At 48.2% G+C, this 15962-nt stretch overlaps 1 protein-coding gene across 1 annotated transcript in view; it reads right to left on the bottom strand.

Annotated features, from left to right (window-relative positions):
- LOC140389533 (fibroblast growth factor 12) overlaps positions 1-15962 on the bottom strand; it is a 401431-nt gene that overhangs the window by 282063 nt on the left and 103406 nt on the right. The gene's annotated exons all lie outside the window — the stretch shown is intronic.

The raw sequence follows: 15962 nt of genomic DNA, 5'->3' as shown, positions 1-15962 counted from the left end.
CAACACAGTGAACACTCAGTGCAAATCTCACTGTGCAACACTCGCAGTGCAACACAGTGCAAATTTCAGTGCAACACTGTGTAACACTCACAGTGCAACACTCACAGTGCAACACAGTGAACACTCAGTGCAACACTGCAAATCTTACAGTGCAACACAGTGCAAATCTCACAGTGCAACATAGTGAACACACACACATACAATGAACACACACTCACACACACAGTGAACGCACACACACACAGTGAACACTCAGTGCAACATAGTGAACACAGTGTACACTCACACAGTGAACACTCACAGTGCAACAGTGAACACACACAGTGAACACACACACAGTGAACACACACACATACAATGAACACTCACACACACAGTGAACACACACACACAGTGAACACTCACAGTGCAACACAGTGAACACAGTGTACACTCACACAGTGAACACTCACAGTGCAACACAGTGAACACACACTCACACACAGAGTGAACTCTCACACACAGTGTACACTCACACACAGTGAACACTCACAGTGTACACTCACACACACAGTGAACACACACACACACACACACAGTGAACACTCACAGTGCAACATAGTGAACACAGTGTACACTCACACAGTGAACACTCACACAGTGAACACACACTCACACAGTGAACACTCACACACATACAATGAACACTCACACACAGTGAACACTCACAGTGCAACACAGTGAACACACACTCACACACACAGTGAACTCTCACACTCACACACAGTGTACACTCACACACAGTGAACACTCACAGTGTACACACACACAGTGAACACTCACAGTCACACGCACAGCAAACACTCACAGTGCAACACAGTGAACACTCACAGTGCAACACAGGCTCACACACAGTGAACACACAGTGTACACTCACACACACACACACAGTGAACACAGTGAACACTCACAATGCAACACAGTGAACACACAGTGTACACTCACACACACAGTGAACACACACAGTGAACACACAGTGGACACACAGTGGACACACAGTGAACACACACACACAATGAACACTCACAGTAAAACACAGTGACCACAAAGTGAACACTCACAGTCTCACACACACAGCAAACACTCACAGTGCAACACAGTGAACACTGGCAGTGCAACACAGTGAACACTGGCAGTGCAACACAGTGAACACTCGCAGTGCAACACAGTGAACAGTCGCAGTGCAACAGTGAACACTCGCAGTGCAACACAGCAAACACTCACAGTGCAACACAGTGAACACTCGCAGTGCAACACAGCAAACACTCACAGTGCAACACAGTGAACAGTCGCAGTGCAACAGTGAACACTCGCAGTGCAACACAGCAAACACTCACCGTGCAACACAGTGAACACTCACAGTGCAACACAGCGAACACTCACAGTGCAACACAGTGAACACTCACAGTGCAACACAGTGAACACTCGCAGTGCAACACAGCAAACACTCACCGTGCAACACAGTGAACACTCACAGTGCAACACAGCGAACACTCACAGTGCAACACAGTGAACACTGGCAGTGCAACACAGTGAACACTCGCAGTGCAACACAGTGAACAGTCGCAGTGCAACAGTGAACACTCGCAGTGCAACACAGCAAACACTCACAGTGCAACACAGTGAACACTCGCAGTGCAACACAGCAAACACTCACAGTGCAACACAGTGAACAGTCGCAGTGCAACAGTGAACACTCGCAGTGCAACACAGCAAACACTCACCGTGCAACACAGTGAACACTCACAGTGCAACACAGCGAACACTCACAGTGCAACACAGTGAACACTCACAGTGCAACACAGTGAACACTCACAGTGCAACACAGTGAACACTCACTGTGCAACACAGCGAACACTCACAGTGCAACACAGCGAACACTCGCAGTGCAACGCAGCGAACACTCGCAGTGCAACACAGTGAACACTCGCAGTGCAACACAGTGAACACTCGCAGTGCAACACAGTGAACACTCGCAGTGCAACTCAGTGAACACTCACTGTGCAACACAGTGAACACTCGCAATGCAACACAGTGAACACTCCCTGTGCAACACAGTGAACACTCACAGTGCAACACAGTGAACACTCGCAATGCAACACAGTGAACACTCCCTGTGCAACACAGTGAACACTCACAGTGCAACACAGTGAACACTCGCAGTGCAACACAGTGAACACTCACTGTGCAACACAGTGAACACTCACTGTGCAACACAGTGAACACTCGCAATGCAACACAGTGAACACGCCCTGTGCAACACAGTGAACATTCACAGTGCAACACAGTGAACACTCACTGTGCAACACAGTGAACACTCGCAGTGCAACACAGTGAACACTCGCAGTGCAACACAGTGAACACTCGCAGTGCAACACAGTGAACACTCACTGTGCAACACAGTGAACACTCGCAGTGCAACACAGTGAACACTGGCAGTGCAACACAGTGAACACTCGCAGTGCAACACAGTGAACACTCACTGTGCAACACAGTGAACACTCACTGTGCAACACAGTGAACACTCATAGTGCAACACAGTGAACACTCATAGTGCAACACAGGCTCACACACAGTGAACACACAGTGTACACTCACACACACAGTGAACACTCAGTGAACACACACACACACAGTGTACACTCACACACAGTGAACACATGTTTGCACAGAAACATAGACACACACAATATACCCACTCACCACACAACCTACTGTACACAGAGATACACAATACACACAGTACACGGCCATCATATACACAAACACACACGCATACCCACACAGATATACTGTACACAGACACACAATACATAGTGCACAAACATCATGTACAGAAACACACATACATACCCACACGCTACACAGACATACAGTGCAAAGAGAGGGAGACACACAATGTACACAGCCACACACAATATAGAGTGCACACAAGTTACCCATGAAGACCTCGCTTTCTGAACCTTGCCCCTCGCCTGAGGTGTAGTGACGCTCAGGTTAAATCACCACCAGTCAGCTCTCCCCCCCCCTCAAAGGGGAAAGCAGCCTCTGGGACTATGGAGACTTTACCTTAGCTAGTGTGCGCAGACAGCAAACATATACAGAAACATACAATACACAGTATACCCCACACAATACAGATATACTGTACAGAGACACACTGTACACAGGGGGACAAAACATACAGACATACGACGTATAGAAACTCACAGACACGCACAGGAACATCTCTCAAAGGGCTGTGATGTTTGGAATTTACCCCCTCGGAGGGCTGTGGATACTCCATCAGAGCCAGAGGAAGGCAGTGGTGTCGTGGTATTGCCACTGGTCTAGCAATCCAGAGACCCAGGGTAATCCTCTGGGGGGCTGGGTTCAAATCCCACCAGGGCAGATTGTGGAATTTAAATTCAATAAAAATCTGGAATTAAAAGTCATGAAACCAATTTAAATGTTCTATCCCTGCATCACTGACACACAGTGTACATCAGTATGTACCATCTACAGGAATCACTGGGTGCCATGTCCCCCTCGACAGCTTCTTTTAAATCCATGACCTCTACAATCTAGAAGGACAAGGGCAGCAGATACCTGGGAACCCCTCCACCTGGAGGTTCCCCTCCAAGCCACTCACCACTCTGACTGGGAAATATATCGGCCGTTCCTTCACTGTCGCTGGGTCAAAATCCTGGAACTCCCTCCCCAACACCATCATGTGAGTATCTACACTGGATAGACTGCAATCATTTGAGAAGGTGGCTCACCATCATCTTCTCAAGGGCAATTCTCAAGGGAAGGCCGTGGTGCAGTATTGTCACTGGGCTAGTAAACCAGAGACCCAGGTTCAAATCCTGCCACTGCAGATGGTGAAATTTGAATTCAATAAAAATCTAGAATTAAAAGGTGTAATGACAACCATGAAACCATTGTTGTAAAAACTCTTTTACAACAAATGTCCTTTAGGGAAGGAGATCTGCCATCCTACAGGTGACTCCAGACCCACGGCAATGTGGTCGACTCTTAACTACCCCTTCAAGGGCAATCAGGGATGGGCAATAAATACTGGCACTGCCCACTTTGCATGAACAAATAAAAAGAAGATTTTAATCATCTTTATTGTGACTGTGAAAAGTGCACTTTACGGGAGAATTCAGAATGTCCAAACTACCTAACACGCACGTCTTTCGGGACTTGTGGGAGGAAACACCCGGAGGAAACCCACGCAGACACGGGGAGGACGTGCAGACTCCGCACAGACAGTGACCCAAGCCGGGAATCGATCCTGGGACCCTGGCGCCATGAATCGACAGTGCTAGCCACTGTGCTGCTGTCCCTCCCAGGTCTCTCAGGGAATCAAGAGATAAGGGAAGATGGTGGGGAAATGGAGTTGAGGAAAAATGTCAGCTAGGATTGTACTGAATGGCAGGGGAGGCTCGAGATGTAGTGTGGCCTATACCTCCTATTTCCCACTGGCATCAAGCTACACACACAGTGTTGACAGAGACACACATTTACAGAGACACTCCTCAGACTTATCTGAACTGAGGAACCCAGAGATTGGATGTTATAAACTGGGAGTCACGTGGAGCGAATTCTAACCTTCCTAGCTGAGGAGGAATACCACGGGACCAACGCAACGCCCGCTTTACACCTCACCTAATATTACCTCCCAGTCACAGCGAGGGTGGAAAACCAGCGTTTCACTCAAACCCATCAGTTAGGTTATAATTGCTACAATAGATTTATACAAACACTCAAGTACTCAGCACTCACAGATTATTGCTTGCGAATGCATCAGTGTGAGAAAATGACACGCACACAAATCCACTAGCCCACTCCAAGGCACACTCAGATAATCACACAGGTTTTTAAAAAAAAATAATAATGTTGGGCAAGTGGGCTTTGTTGTCAAGGCAACTATGTATTGTCCACCCCAAGTTGTTATTTGTAACAGAATTCCAGGCCACTTCAGTGAGCGGTTAAGAGTGAACCATGTTGCGATGGGACTGGAGTCACGTGGAGGCTCAGACCAGTTAAGGACAACAATGTTTCCTTCTCTCAAGGGCACGAGTGAATCATAGAATTTACAGTGCAGAAGGAGGCCATTCGGCCCCTCAAGTCTGCACCGGCTCTTGGAAAGAGCACCCTACCCAAGTCCACACCTCCACCCTATCCCCATAACCCAGTAACCCCACCCAACACTAAGGGCAATTTTGGACACTAAGGGCAATTTATCATGGCCACTCCACCTAACCTGCACATCTTTGGACTGTGGGAGGAAACCGGAGCACCCGGAGGAAACCCACGCAGACACGGGGAGGATGTGCAGACTCTGCACAGACAGTGACCCAAGCCGGGAATCGAACCTGGGACCCTGGAGCTGTGAAGCAATTGTGCCATCCACAATGCTACCGTGCTGCCGTAAGCGTTTGGATTTGATCAACAGCCCAAAATTTCACAGTTACTTTTACTGACACCAGTTTTTATATCTTTAGCAATGTGCGAGACACACACAGAGGGGTCCCTCTGGAATTCTCTTTTCCTTAATTTTGAAACTTACTGTTGATTTGAGCCAAGCCACAAGGTCACATTATTATTGAGGAAAGCTGACATGAAGTTCCACAAGTTAACAAACCCGAAAGGTGGTCCGGTTTCCTCCCACAGTCCAAAGATGTGCAGGTTGGGTGGATTGGTCATGCTAAATTGCCCCGTAGTGTCCAACTGTTTGGTGGGGTTGCTGGGTTATGGGGCTAGGGTGGAGGTGTGGGCTTAGGTAGGGTGCTCTTTTAGGGGCCGGTGTTGACTCGATGGGCCGAATGGCCTCCCTCTGCACTGGAAATTCTCTGATTCTATGAAAGAGAGCTTGAAGATAGGTGCGGCACGGTAGCACAGTGGTTAGCACTGTTACTTCACAGCGCCAGGGTCCCAAGTTCGATTCCCGGCTTGGGTCACTGTCTGTGCGGAGTCTGCACGTTCTCCCCGTGTCTGCGTGGGTTTCTGCGGGTGCTCCGGTTTCTTCCCACAAAGTCTCGAAAGACGTGCTTGTTAGGTGAATTGGACTTTCTGAAGTCTCCCTCAGTGCACCCGAACAGGCGTGGAGTGTGGCGACTAGGGGCTTTTCACAGTAACTTCATTGCAGTGTTACTGTAAGCCTACTTGTGACACTGATAAAGATTATTATTAGATCTTAATAATATTATTATTATTAAGATCCAATGGTACGTGCTCAACCTTAAATTGGGATCATTTCTGCTCCTTTCCAACTGAATAAATTGCTTTCCCCTTAAACTGGCATTCTTGCAAAGTGTCCTGATGTGTGTAAGGCAAAAAGTTTCGACATGTTGCCTTTATCCAGCAATATCCAAGAGGAAGAATCGAGTGCAAGTTTCCACATGAAATGAAATGCAAATCGCTTATTGTCACTAAGTAGGCTTCAAATGAAGTTACTGTGAAAAGCCCCTAGTCGCCACATTCCAGCGCCTGTTCAGGGAGGCTGGTATTGAATCTCTGGGAATTGAACCCGCGCTGCTGGCATTGGTCTGCTTTACAAGCCAGCTATTTAGCCCACAGGGTTAAACCACTGCAGCTGCACTGGGCTAATCTCACCTCATCCCATTAACACCAGTGGCTAATCTCTCGAAAACCCCATTCTGCAAACTGATTACTACCAGATAATGATGTCCCATTGAAATACAACACTCAAACTTAATCCTTATTCCTCCGGGATCACATCAACATTCGGAATAGACAGAAACTATTCAGCCTCTTGAATTTATTCCACCGTTCAATTAAACCACGGATGACTCTAGCTGCCTAATCCTCAATAGCTTTGCCCAAAGAAAATGCATCGATAAAGTTTGCCACTTTTTATTGACCCGCTTGTGGGGAGACTGCGATGCAGATTTCCACTGCCCTTGGTGTGAATAAGTGGTTCCTGCCCAGAAGGGAAAACAGTTTAGAGCGGCATTCTTATTTTTCCATTTTACTGTGTTATTTCTTTCTGGGTGAATTACCCCTGAGCTGCCTGGCTATTTATAAAGTTGTGCCCTTTGCTCTGGACTCCTTCTCACTAGAGGAAATCCTCTCCATCTACCCTATCAAATCATTTTATAATCTTAAACAATCTCAATTAATTTGCCCTTTAATCTTCATTACTGGGCACTTGTGACCTCAGAAGATGCTGAAGTGCTCAAGGTACAGTGAATGAGTTTCAAAGTACATTCACCGGAGTTATTCGGGGAAACCCCACAATACCAACAAGCAGCAAATGAAATGAAGGACTGTTTGAGGTTCTTGTTTAAGTAGCCAAAGATGGAGTTTAACCCTGATAAGTGCGAGGTGATTCATTTTGGTAGAAAGAATTTGAATGCGGATTACAGGGTCACCGGCAGGGTTCTGAGGAATGTGGAGGAACAGAGAGATCTTGGGGTTCATGTCCAGAGATCTCTGAAGGTTGCCACTCAAGTGGATAGAGCCGTGAAGAAGGCCTATAGTGTGTTAGTGTTTATTAACAGGGGGCTTGAGTTTAAGAGCCGCGGGGTTATGCTGCAACTATACATGACCCTGGTGAGACCACATTTGGAGTATTGTGTGCAGTTCTGCTCACCTCACTATAGGAAGGATGTGGAAGCATTGGAAAGGGTGCAAAGGAGATTTACCAGGATGCTGCCTGGTTTGCAGGATAGGTCTTATGAGGAAAGGTTGAGGGAGCTAGGGCTTTTCTCGTCGGAGCGGAGGAGGATGAGAGGCGACTTAATAGAGGTTTATAAGATGATGAGGGGGTAGATAGAGTGGACGTTCAGAGACTATTTCCTCGAGTGGATGTAGCTGTTACAAGGGGGCATAACTATAAGATTCAGGGTGGGAGATATAGGAGGGATGTCCGAGGTAGGTTCTTTACTCAGAGAGTGGTTAGGGTGTGGAATGGACTGCCTGCTGTGATAGTGGAGTCGGACACTTTAGGAACTTTCAAGCGGTTATTTTCGATGGGCCGAATGGCCTCCTTCTGCACTGTAAATTCTATGTTAAAAAAAAAAAATTGGATAGGCACATGGAGCACACCAGAATGACTCCCAGGGAGTGGGATAGATGATCTTGGTTTTGGACAATGCTCGGTACAACATCAAGGGCCGAAGGGCCTGTTCTGTGCCGTACTGTTCTATGTTCTAATATTGGACTGACAGCCCTGCTCTGAACTGATTTTAGCCTCAAAACCTGCCGCAAGGTGTGAATCCCCCTGAGCTCAGAAGCAGGAATGTGACCAGCTGAGCCCATCGAAAATGTAATCAATATTTTCAGTGTGTGTAGTTTACAGATACAATGTAAGAATTCCATCAAACACTTGACCTGATGTTGGAGGCGACCTTGACCTGATGTAGGAGGTCTAATTTCCACCCTGTCCTACCCTGTGATATAGAAATGTTGGAAACTTTTCATCATAGTTGGTTAATGTGAGTGTGTCCCAGGGGCTACCTATAAAATATAAGTAAATGTTGCCATTAGCTTGCACTCCCAAATAGAAGATGGAAACAGATCTGGGTGCTGGGATTACATTTTTTTTTAATCGAAAAGAGCTCGAAGTGCAGTAGATTGATGGGCTGAACTAGCAGAGTTAGCAAGATATCACTTAGATCTGCTTGGTGTCAGAGGTTGGCCAAGGAAGAGGGAGTGACTGAAACAAACAAATAAATGTGTTTCTGACTTGTTGGATCCAGGTTATTAAGGCTCTGGTGGTGGATCTATAATGGTGTGAGAGGAGCGTGTGTGCTGAGCCCTGGTCCCTGCAGGAGGCACAGTAACGCGAGAACAGAAGTAGGCCATTCAACCCCTCATGCCTGCTCTGCCTTTTAATGAGCAAAATGCGGGGAAGTCCTGCAAAGAAGTGAATGCAGACGGGATCCTGCACTGTGCAACAGACTGAGCGGATGAGACGCAGCTGTGAGAATTACAAAGTTATCAGAGTGACAATCAGGCTACCCCCAAGCCATGCCCATTCCGTTCACCTGACTGTAAGCACTGTCACAGACAACACCCCAAGCACGCGTCCAGACAGTAACAACTTGGGACTCTAATTTCAGGAAACCCAGTATCTCCTTTGGCTGTCCCTCTATCTGGGCCACCTTAGCATTGTCCAGATGTCTGAAGGACAGCCAGAGATTCTGGTCTAGACAGCTCCCCGAGGCTATAAGCTAGTGCTGCAAATATTGACCAAAACGCACAGCTGTTAAGACATCTTGGCCCATCAATCTGCATTTTGCTTTAGTGTTTTGTACGTGTGCCCAGGGGGATTTGGGGTAATCATACAAATTAGATCTAGTGATTAGAGGTGAGCCTATGTTGGTATTGAACCTCCATGTGAGAGAACATCTGGGAAACAATTACCTCAATATTGTAACATTTCACTTAATTATAGGGGCCAAAAATACCAAACATGACCTTAGATTATAAACGGGTAACCTTTAATAAAATGGCAGAGGATTTTGGAAGAGGTCAATTGGGCAACGCTGTTGGCTGGGACGAAACTGATGTGGAAAATAAATGGGAAGTACTGATGAATAAATTAATACATCTGGAAGCCATTATATGCCTCAAATTCAAAAGAAGGAATTGGGAAATAGAAGCTAAGGTGGTTGACTAGACATGTACAAAGACAAATAGGTGCACATTCCCGTACCAGCCTCCCCGAACAGGCGACGGAATGTGGCGACTCGGGGCTTTTCACAGTAACTTAATTTGAGGCCTACTTGTGACAATAAGCGATTTTCATTTTTTCATTTCATAAAAATATTTAGAAGTAAAACAAAGACGCGCAACATAAACACTTCAAGAGAGGCTAGGTATGCTCTTATAATCAGTTTACTTGCACCATATAGATTGCAGTGGGCCACCTTCTCAAGGACAATTAGGGATAGGCAATAAATGCCAGCGATGTTCACATCTCACGAGCGAATAAGGAAGAAGGTAAAAGGTTGGAGGATCATGGACAAGTGTGGAGGTAATTGGAAAAGCTTTTTCAGCAGCGTGACATGTCAGAGAACCATCAACGACTCCATGGTACCATTGGAAGGTGCTCAAGGTCAACCTGGAAAGGACTTTCCAGATACGGCAGTGACACCAAATATTGGTGCATCATTCTTTAACCTTGAAGGAGAGAATCAATGGGTAACATTAAGTGGCGCTGTTAACGGTAAAAATGACCAGTCCTCACATCTGGTGTGTGATCTTGAGGCTTTGAAAAGGGTGGAAAGTGGGCTACGAAATTTATGCCCAGTTTAAAACACCTTGAAGTCACAGGTAATCTGAGATTTAATCAAGGAAGATCAAATAACGAAGGGACTGGACTGTGTGAATGTGGGTTATTTCAAACAGCTGGGTTTATATTTACAAATTGCGACGGGGTGGAATTAGGGTGCATGTTCTGATGTTCTATTTTTTTTGAGCAGGTAATAGACCTGCAGAACAGACTGACGATTCTTGCAGTGGGCACCGATTCACTGAATTCCTTTGAGTGAGAGCTGGAGCTGTGCTTGGCTGGGACGCAAATCATTTCTTGTAGAAAGTAAATATCCTGTTATGTAAATCTAGGCCAATGTGATCCCCTGAACTAGTTCCAATTCCTTATGTGGGTCGGACAGGAATTTCCCAGTTAGTTGTTCCCTAATTGCCTTTTGTAGGTAAGTGGCTGATGCCGAGTGATTTGTGTCTGGGAGAGCCTGCATAGACCAGTCGCTGTACCCCTGCCCTGTCCTACTTCCATGCTCGCTTTTTATTTTGTGAAGTGTGACAAAAGGGACTTATACTGCTAACTGAAGAGGCAAAATGTGCGGCGTTATGAGGAGGCCACGGAGGGAATTGCCCATTCACAGAGAGGTTGCAGACTTGATGGGCTGAATGGCCTCCTTCTACACTGTAAACAATTCCCAACTGACATGAGCGATGTCTGTGGTGGGGAGGCTTCTCCCGGCATCTACTAGTCTTGCTACGCATCTGTTAGGGCGCGACGCAGCCGGTAGATCGAACCCGAGATGTTTGTTTTTAAATCTCTAAAACCTTCTGCTGGGCACCATTCATGATGAGGGGCTGTGCGGAATGGACCCGCATTCGAAAAGGATTGTTTTGTCTGGTCACAGTTACCATTGTTCCCCGATACCCTTGCTGGAACCCCTTAATGAACTGATCGATGTGTGTTCCATTTCTAACCAGCTGGCTGCTGCTTGACTGTGACTGATTAAACCAGATTCATTTCTCTGGGGATTCTAGGGTGTGAGCCGTAAAGCTCTTCAAACAGAATCGTACAGTGCAGGACGAGGCCATTCAGCCCAAGGTGCCTGTGCTGTCCCGTTGGAAGCCTTATCCAATTGCTCCCATTCCCCTGCTCCTTCCGCATTTTCCCTTCCAAATGCACATCCAACTCTCTCTTCAAGGTCATGGTTGAATCTACTTCTGCCACCCTTTCAGGCAGCGCATTCTGAATTATAACAGCTCACCGCGCACAACATATATTTCTATCCTGTCACCTCCCGTTCTTACAATGACCTTAGATCCGTGTACTCTGGTCACCAACTCCTCTGCCAATGGAAACATTTCCTCCTGATTCACATCTCTATCAAATATCCCTCCACTCTAACAATAATGACGGTAGCTCAGTGGTAATGTCAGCGGTCTGGTTATCCAGAGGTGCAGATAAATGCTCACGGGGCTCGGGTCAAAACCCACCAAGGCAGCTGATCGAATTTAAATTCAGTTAATAATTCTGGAATTGTAAAGCTCGAACTCAGTCATGGTGCTGACCATGAGAACTGTCATCGATTATTGTAAAAACCTACCTGGTTCACTCATGCCCCTTCACAGAAGGAGATCTGTTGCACTTACTGAGGCTGCTACACGGCAATGTCCTTGACTATTAATTGTCTTCTGAAATAACCGAGCAAGTCACTTAGTTCAAGGGCAATTAGGGATTGGCAACAGAATGCTGTCCTTACTGATAACACCCACATCTCATGAAAGAATGAATAAAAAGTGATGGGCCAATGACCACACGCCCTGGTCAGTATCAGGGATCGGTCAATAACCACACAACCCGGTCAGTATCAGTGATTGGCCGCACTCCCTGGTCAGTATCAGTGATTGGCCGCAATCCCTGGTCAGGATCAGTGATTGGCCACACTCCCTGGTCAGTATCAGTGACTGGCCGCACTCCCTGGTCAGTCTCAGTGATTGGCCACACTCCCTGGTCAGTATTAGTGATTGGCCACACTCCCTGGTCAGTATCAGTGATTGGCCGCACTCCCTGGTCAGTATTAGTGATTGGCCGCACTCCCTGGTCAGTATCAGTGATTGGCCACACTCCCTGGTCAGTATCAGTGATTGGCCGCACTCCCTGGCCAGTATCAGTGATTGGCCACACTCCCTGGTCAGTATCAGTGATTGGCCACACTCCCTGGACAGTATCAGTGATTGGCCACACTCCCTGGTCAGTCTCAGTGATTGGCCACACTCCCTGGTCAGTATCAGTGATTGGCCACACTCCCTGGTCAGTATCAGTGATTGGCCGCACTCCCTGGTCAGTATCAGTGATTGGCCACACTCCCTGGTCAGTATCAGTGATTGGCCGCACTCCCTGGTCAGTATCGGTGATTGGCCGCACTCCCTGGTCAGTATCAGTGATTGGCCACACTCCCTGGTCAGTATCGGTGATTGGCCGCACTCCCTGGTCAGTACCAGTGATTGGCCACACTCCCTGGTCAGTATCAGTGATTGGCCACACTCCCTGGTCAGTACCAGTGATTGGCCGCACTCCCTGGTCAGTATCAGTGATTGGCCACACTCCCTGGTCAGTATCAGTGATTGGCCGCACTCCCTGGTCAGTATCAGTGATTGGCCAGACTCCCTGGTCAGTACCAGTGATTGGCCGCACTCCCTGGTCAGCATCAGTGATTGGCCGCACTCCCTGGTCAGCATCAGTGATTGGCCACACTCCCTGGTCAGTATCAGTGATTGGCAACACTCCCTGGTCAGCATCAGTGATTGGCCACACTCCCTGGTCAGTATCAGTGATTGGCCGCACTCCCTGGTCAGTATCAGTGATTGGCCACACTCCCTGGTCAGTATCAGTGATTGGCCACACTCCCTGGTCAGTATCAGTGATTGGCCACACTCCCTGGTCAGTATCAGTGATTGGCCACACTCCCTGGTCAGTATCAGTGATTGGCCACACTCCCTGGTCAGTATCAGTGATTGGCCACACTCCCTGGTCAGTATCAGTGATTGGCCGCACTCCCTGGTCAATATCAGTGATTGGCCACACTCCCTGGTCAGTATCAGTGATTGGCCGCACTCCCTGGTCAGTATCAGTGATTGGCCGCACTCCCTGGTCAGAATCAGTGATTGGCCGCACTCCCTGGTCAGTATCAGTGATTGGTCGCACTCCCTGGTCAGTATCAGTGATTGGCCACACTCCCGGTCAGTATCAGTGATTGGCCGCACTCCCTGATCAGTATCAGTGATTGGCCACACTCCCTGATCAGTATCAGTGATTGGCCACACTCCCTGGTCAGTATCAGTGATTGGCCGCACTCCCTGGTCAGTACCAGTGATTGGCCACACTCCCTGGTCAGTATCAGTGATTGGCCACACTCCCTGGTCAGTATCAGTGATTGGCCGCACTCCCTGGTCAGTATCAGTGATTGGCCACACTCCCTGGTCAGTATCAGTGATTGGCCACACTCCCTGGTCAGTATCAGTGATTGGCCGCACTCCCTGGTCAGTATCAGTGATTGGCCACACTCCCTGGTCAGTATCAGTGATTGGCCGCACTCCCTGGTCAGTATCAGTGATTGGCCACACTCCCTGGTCAGTATCAGTGATTGGCCGCACTCCCTGGTCAGTATCAGTGATTGGCCGCACTCCCTGGTCAGAATCAGTGATTGGCCGCACTCCCTGGTCAGTATCAGTGATTGGTCGCACTCCCTGGTCAGTATCAGTGATTGGCCACACTCCCGGTCAGTATCAGTGATTGGCCGCACTCCCTGATCAGTATCAGTGATTGGCCACACTCCCTGATCAGTATCAGTGATTGGCCACACTCCCTGGTCAGTATCAGTGATTGGCCACACTCCCTGGTCAGTATCAGTGATTGGCCACACTCCCTGGTCAGTATCAGTGATTGGCCACACTCCCTGGTCAGTATCAGTGATTGGCCGCACTCCCTGGTCAGTATCAGTGATTGGCCACACTCCCTGGTCAGTATCAGTGACTGGCCGCACTCCCCGATCAGTATCAGTGATTGGCCACACTCCCTGATCAGTATCAGTGATTGGCCACACTCCCTGGTCAGTATCAGTGATTGGCCGCACTCCCTGGTCAGTATCGGTGATTGGACACACTCCCTGGTCAGTATCAGTGATTAGCCACACTCCCTGGTCAGTACCAGTGATTGGCCGAACTCCCTGGTCAGTATCAGTGATTGGCCGCACTCCCTGGTCAGTATCAGTGATTGGCCGCACTCCCTGGTCAGTATCAGTGATTGGCCGCACTCCCTGGTCAGTATCAATGATTGGCCGCACTCCCTGGTCAGTATCAGTGATTGGCCGCACTCCCTGGTCAGTATCAGTGATTGGCCACACACCCTGGTCAGTACCAGTGATTGGCCGCACTCCCTGGTCAGTATCAGTGACTGGCCGCACTCCCTGGTCAGTATCAGTGATTGGCCACACTCCTTGGTCAGTATCAGTGATTGGCCACACTCCCTGGTCAGTATCAGTGATTGGCCACACTCCCTGGTCAGTATCAGTGATTGGCCGCACTCCCTGGTCAGTATCAGTGATTGGCCGCACTCCCTGGTCAGTATCAGTGATTGGCCGCACTCCCTGGTAGTATCAGTGATTGCTGCCGCACTCCCTGGTCAGTATCAGTGATTGGCCGCACTCCCTGGTCAGTATCAGTGAATGGCCGCACTCCCTGGTCAGTATCAGTGATTGGCCACACACCCTGGTCAGTACCAGTGATTGGCCGCACTCCCTGGTCAGTACCAGTGATTGGCCGCACTCCCTGGTCAGTATCAGTGATTGGCCACACTCCTTGGTCAGTATCAGTTATTAGCCACACTCCCTGGTCAGTATCAGTGATTGTCCGCACTCCCTGGTCAGTATCAGTGATTGGCCACACTCCCTGGTCAGTATCAGTGATTGGCCGCACTCCCTGGTCAGTATCAGTGATTGCTGCTGCACTCCCTGGTCAGTATCAGTGATTGGCCGCACTCCCTGGTCAGTATCAGTGATTGCTGCTGCACTCCCTGGTCAGTATCAGTGATTGGCCGCACTCCCTGGTCAGTATCAGTGATTGGCTGCACTCCCTGGTCAGTATCAGTGATTGGCCGCACTCCCTGGTCAGTATCAGTGATTGCTGCTGCACTCCCTGGTCAGTATCAGTGATTGCTGCTGCACTCCCTGGTCAGTATCAGTGATTGCTGCTGCAATGCTCACAGGAAAGTCAAACAAACCTGGATTAAAAGCTCAGGGTCAGAAAGCCAATAATCCTCTTGGGTTGCAATGCAACAAAACCAGGAGGAAACATTTAATTAGTATTCCTGCTACCTCGCCTTCCTTGCTGCAGCTTCCCAATAATTTACATTCATTGTAGCTCAGTCACCTTTCAAATGAGCGGTTTTGCATTCCACACAAGCTAATCTCGCTGAAATATTTCAGGTTGGGTGCACTGCAGGAGTCTCCTGTATCGGTTGCTGTTCTTTACTTATTCCACCTGGTCCAGGCTCTTACAGGGGTGAGTGCAGGGAAACCAGGATTTGGTTTCTGTGCTTGAAGCTTCAAAAGGAGTAAATTGTTCCCATTCACTCCCATTACATAGAATCCGAATGGAACTAACCTCTTCACTGTCACCATATAAAATGTTAATGTGGCCATGTGGAA

Source organism: Scyliorhinus torazame, chromosome 14 (assembly GCF_047496885.1).
Source record: "Scyliorhinus torazame isolate Kashiwa2021f chromosome 14, sScyTor2.1, whole genome shotgun sequence".
NCBI lineage: Eukaryota > Metazoa > Chordata > Chondrichthyes > Carcharhiniformes > Scyliorhinidae > Scyliorhinus > Scyliorhinus torazame.
Note: the sequence above shows the minus strand (reverse complement) of the source record. Positions and strands in the feature narration are given on the sequence as shown.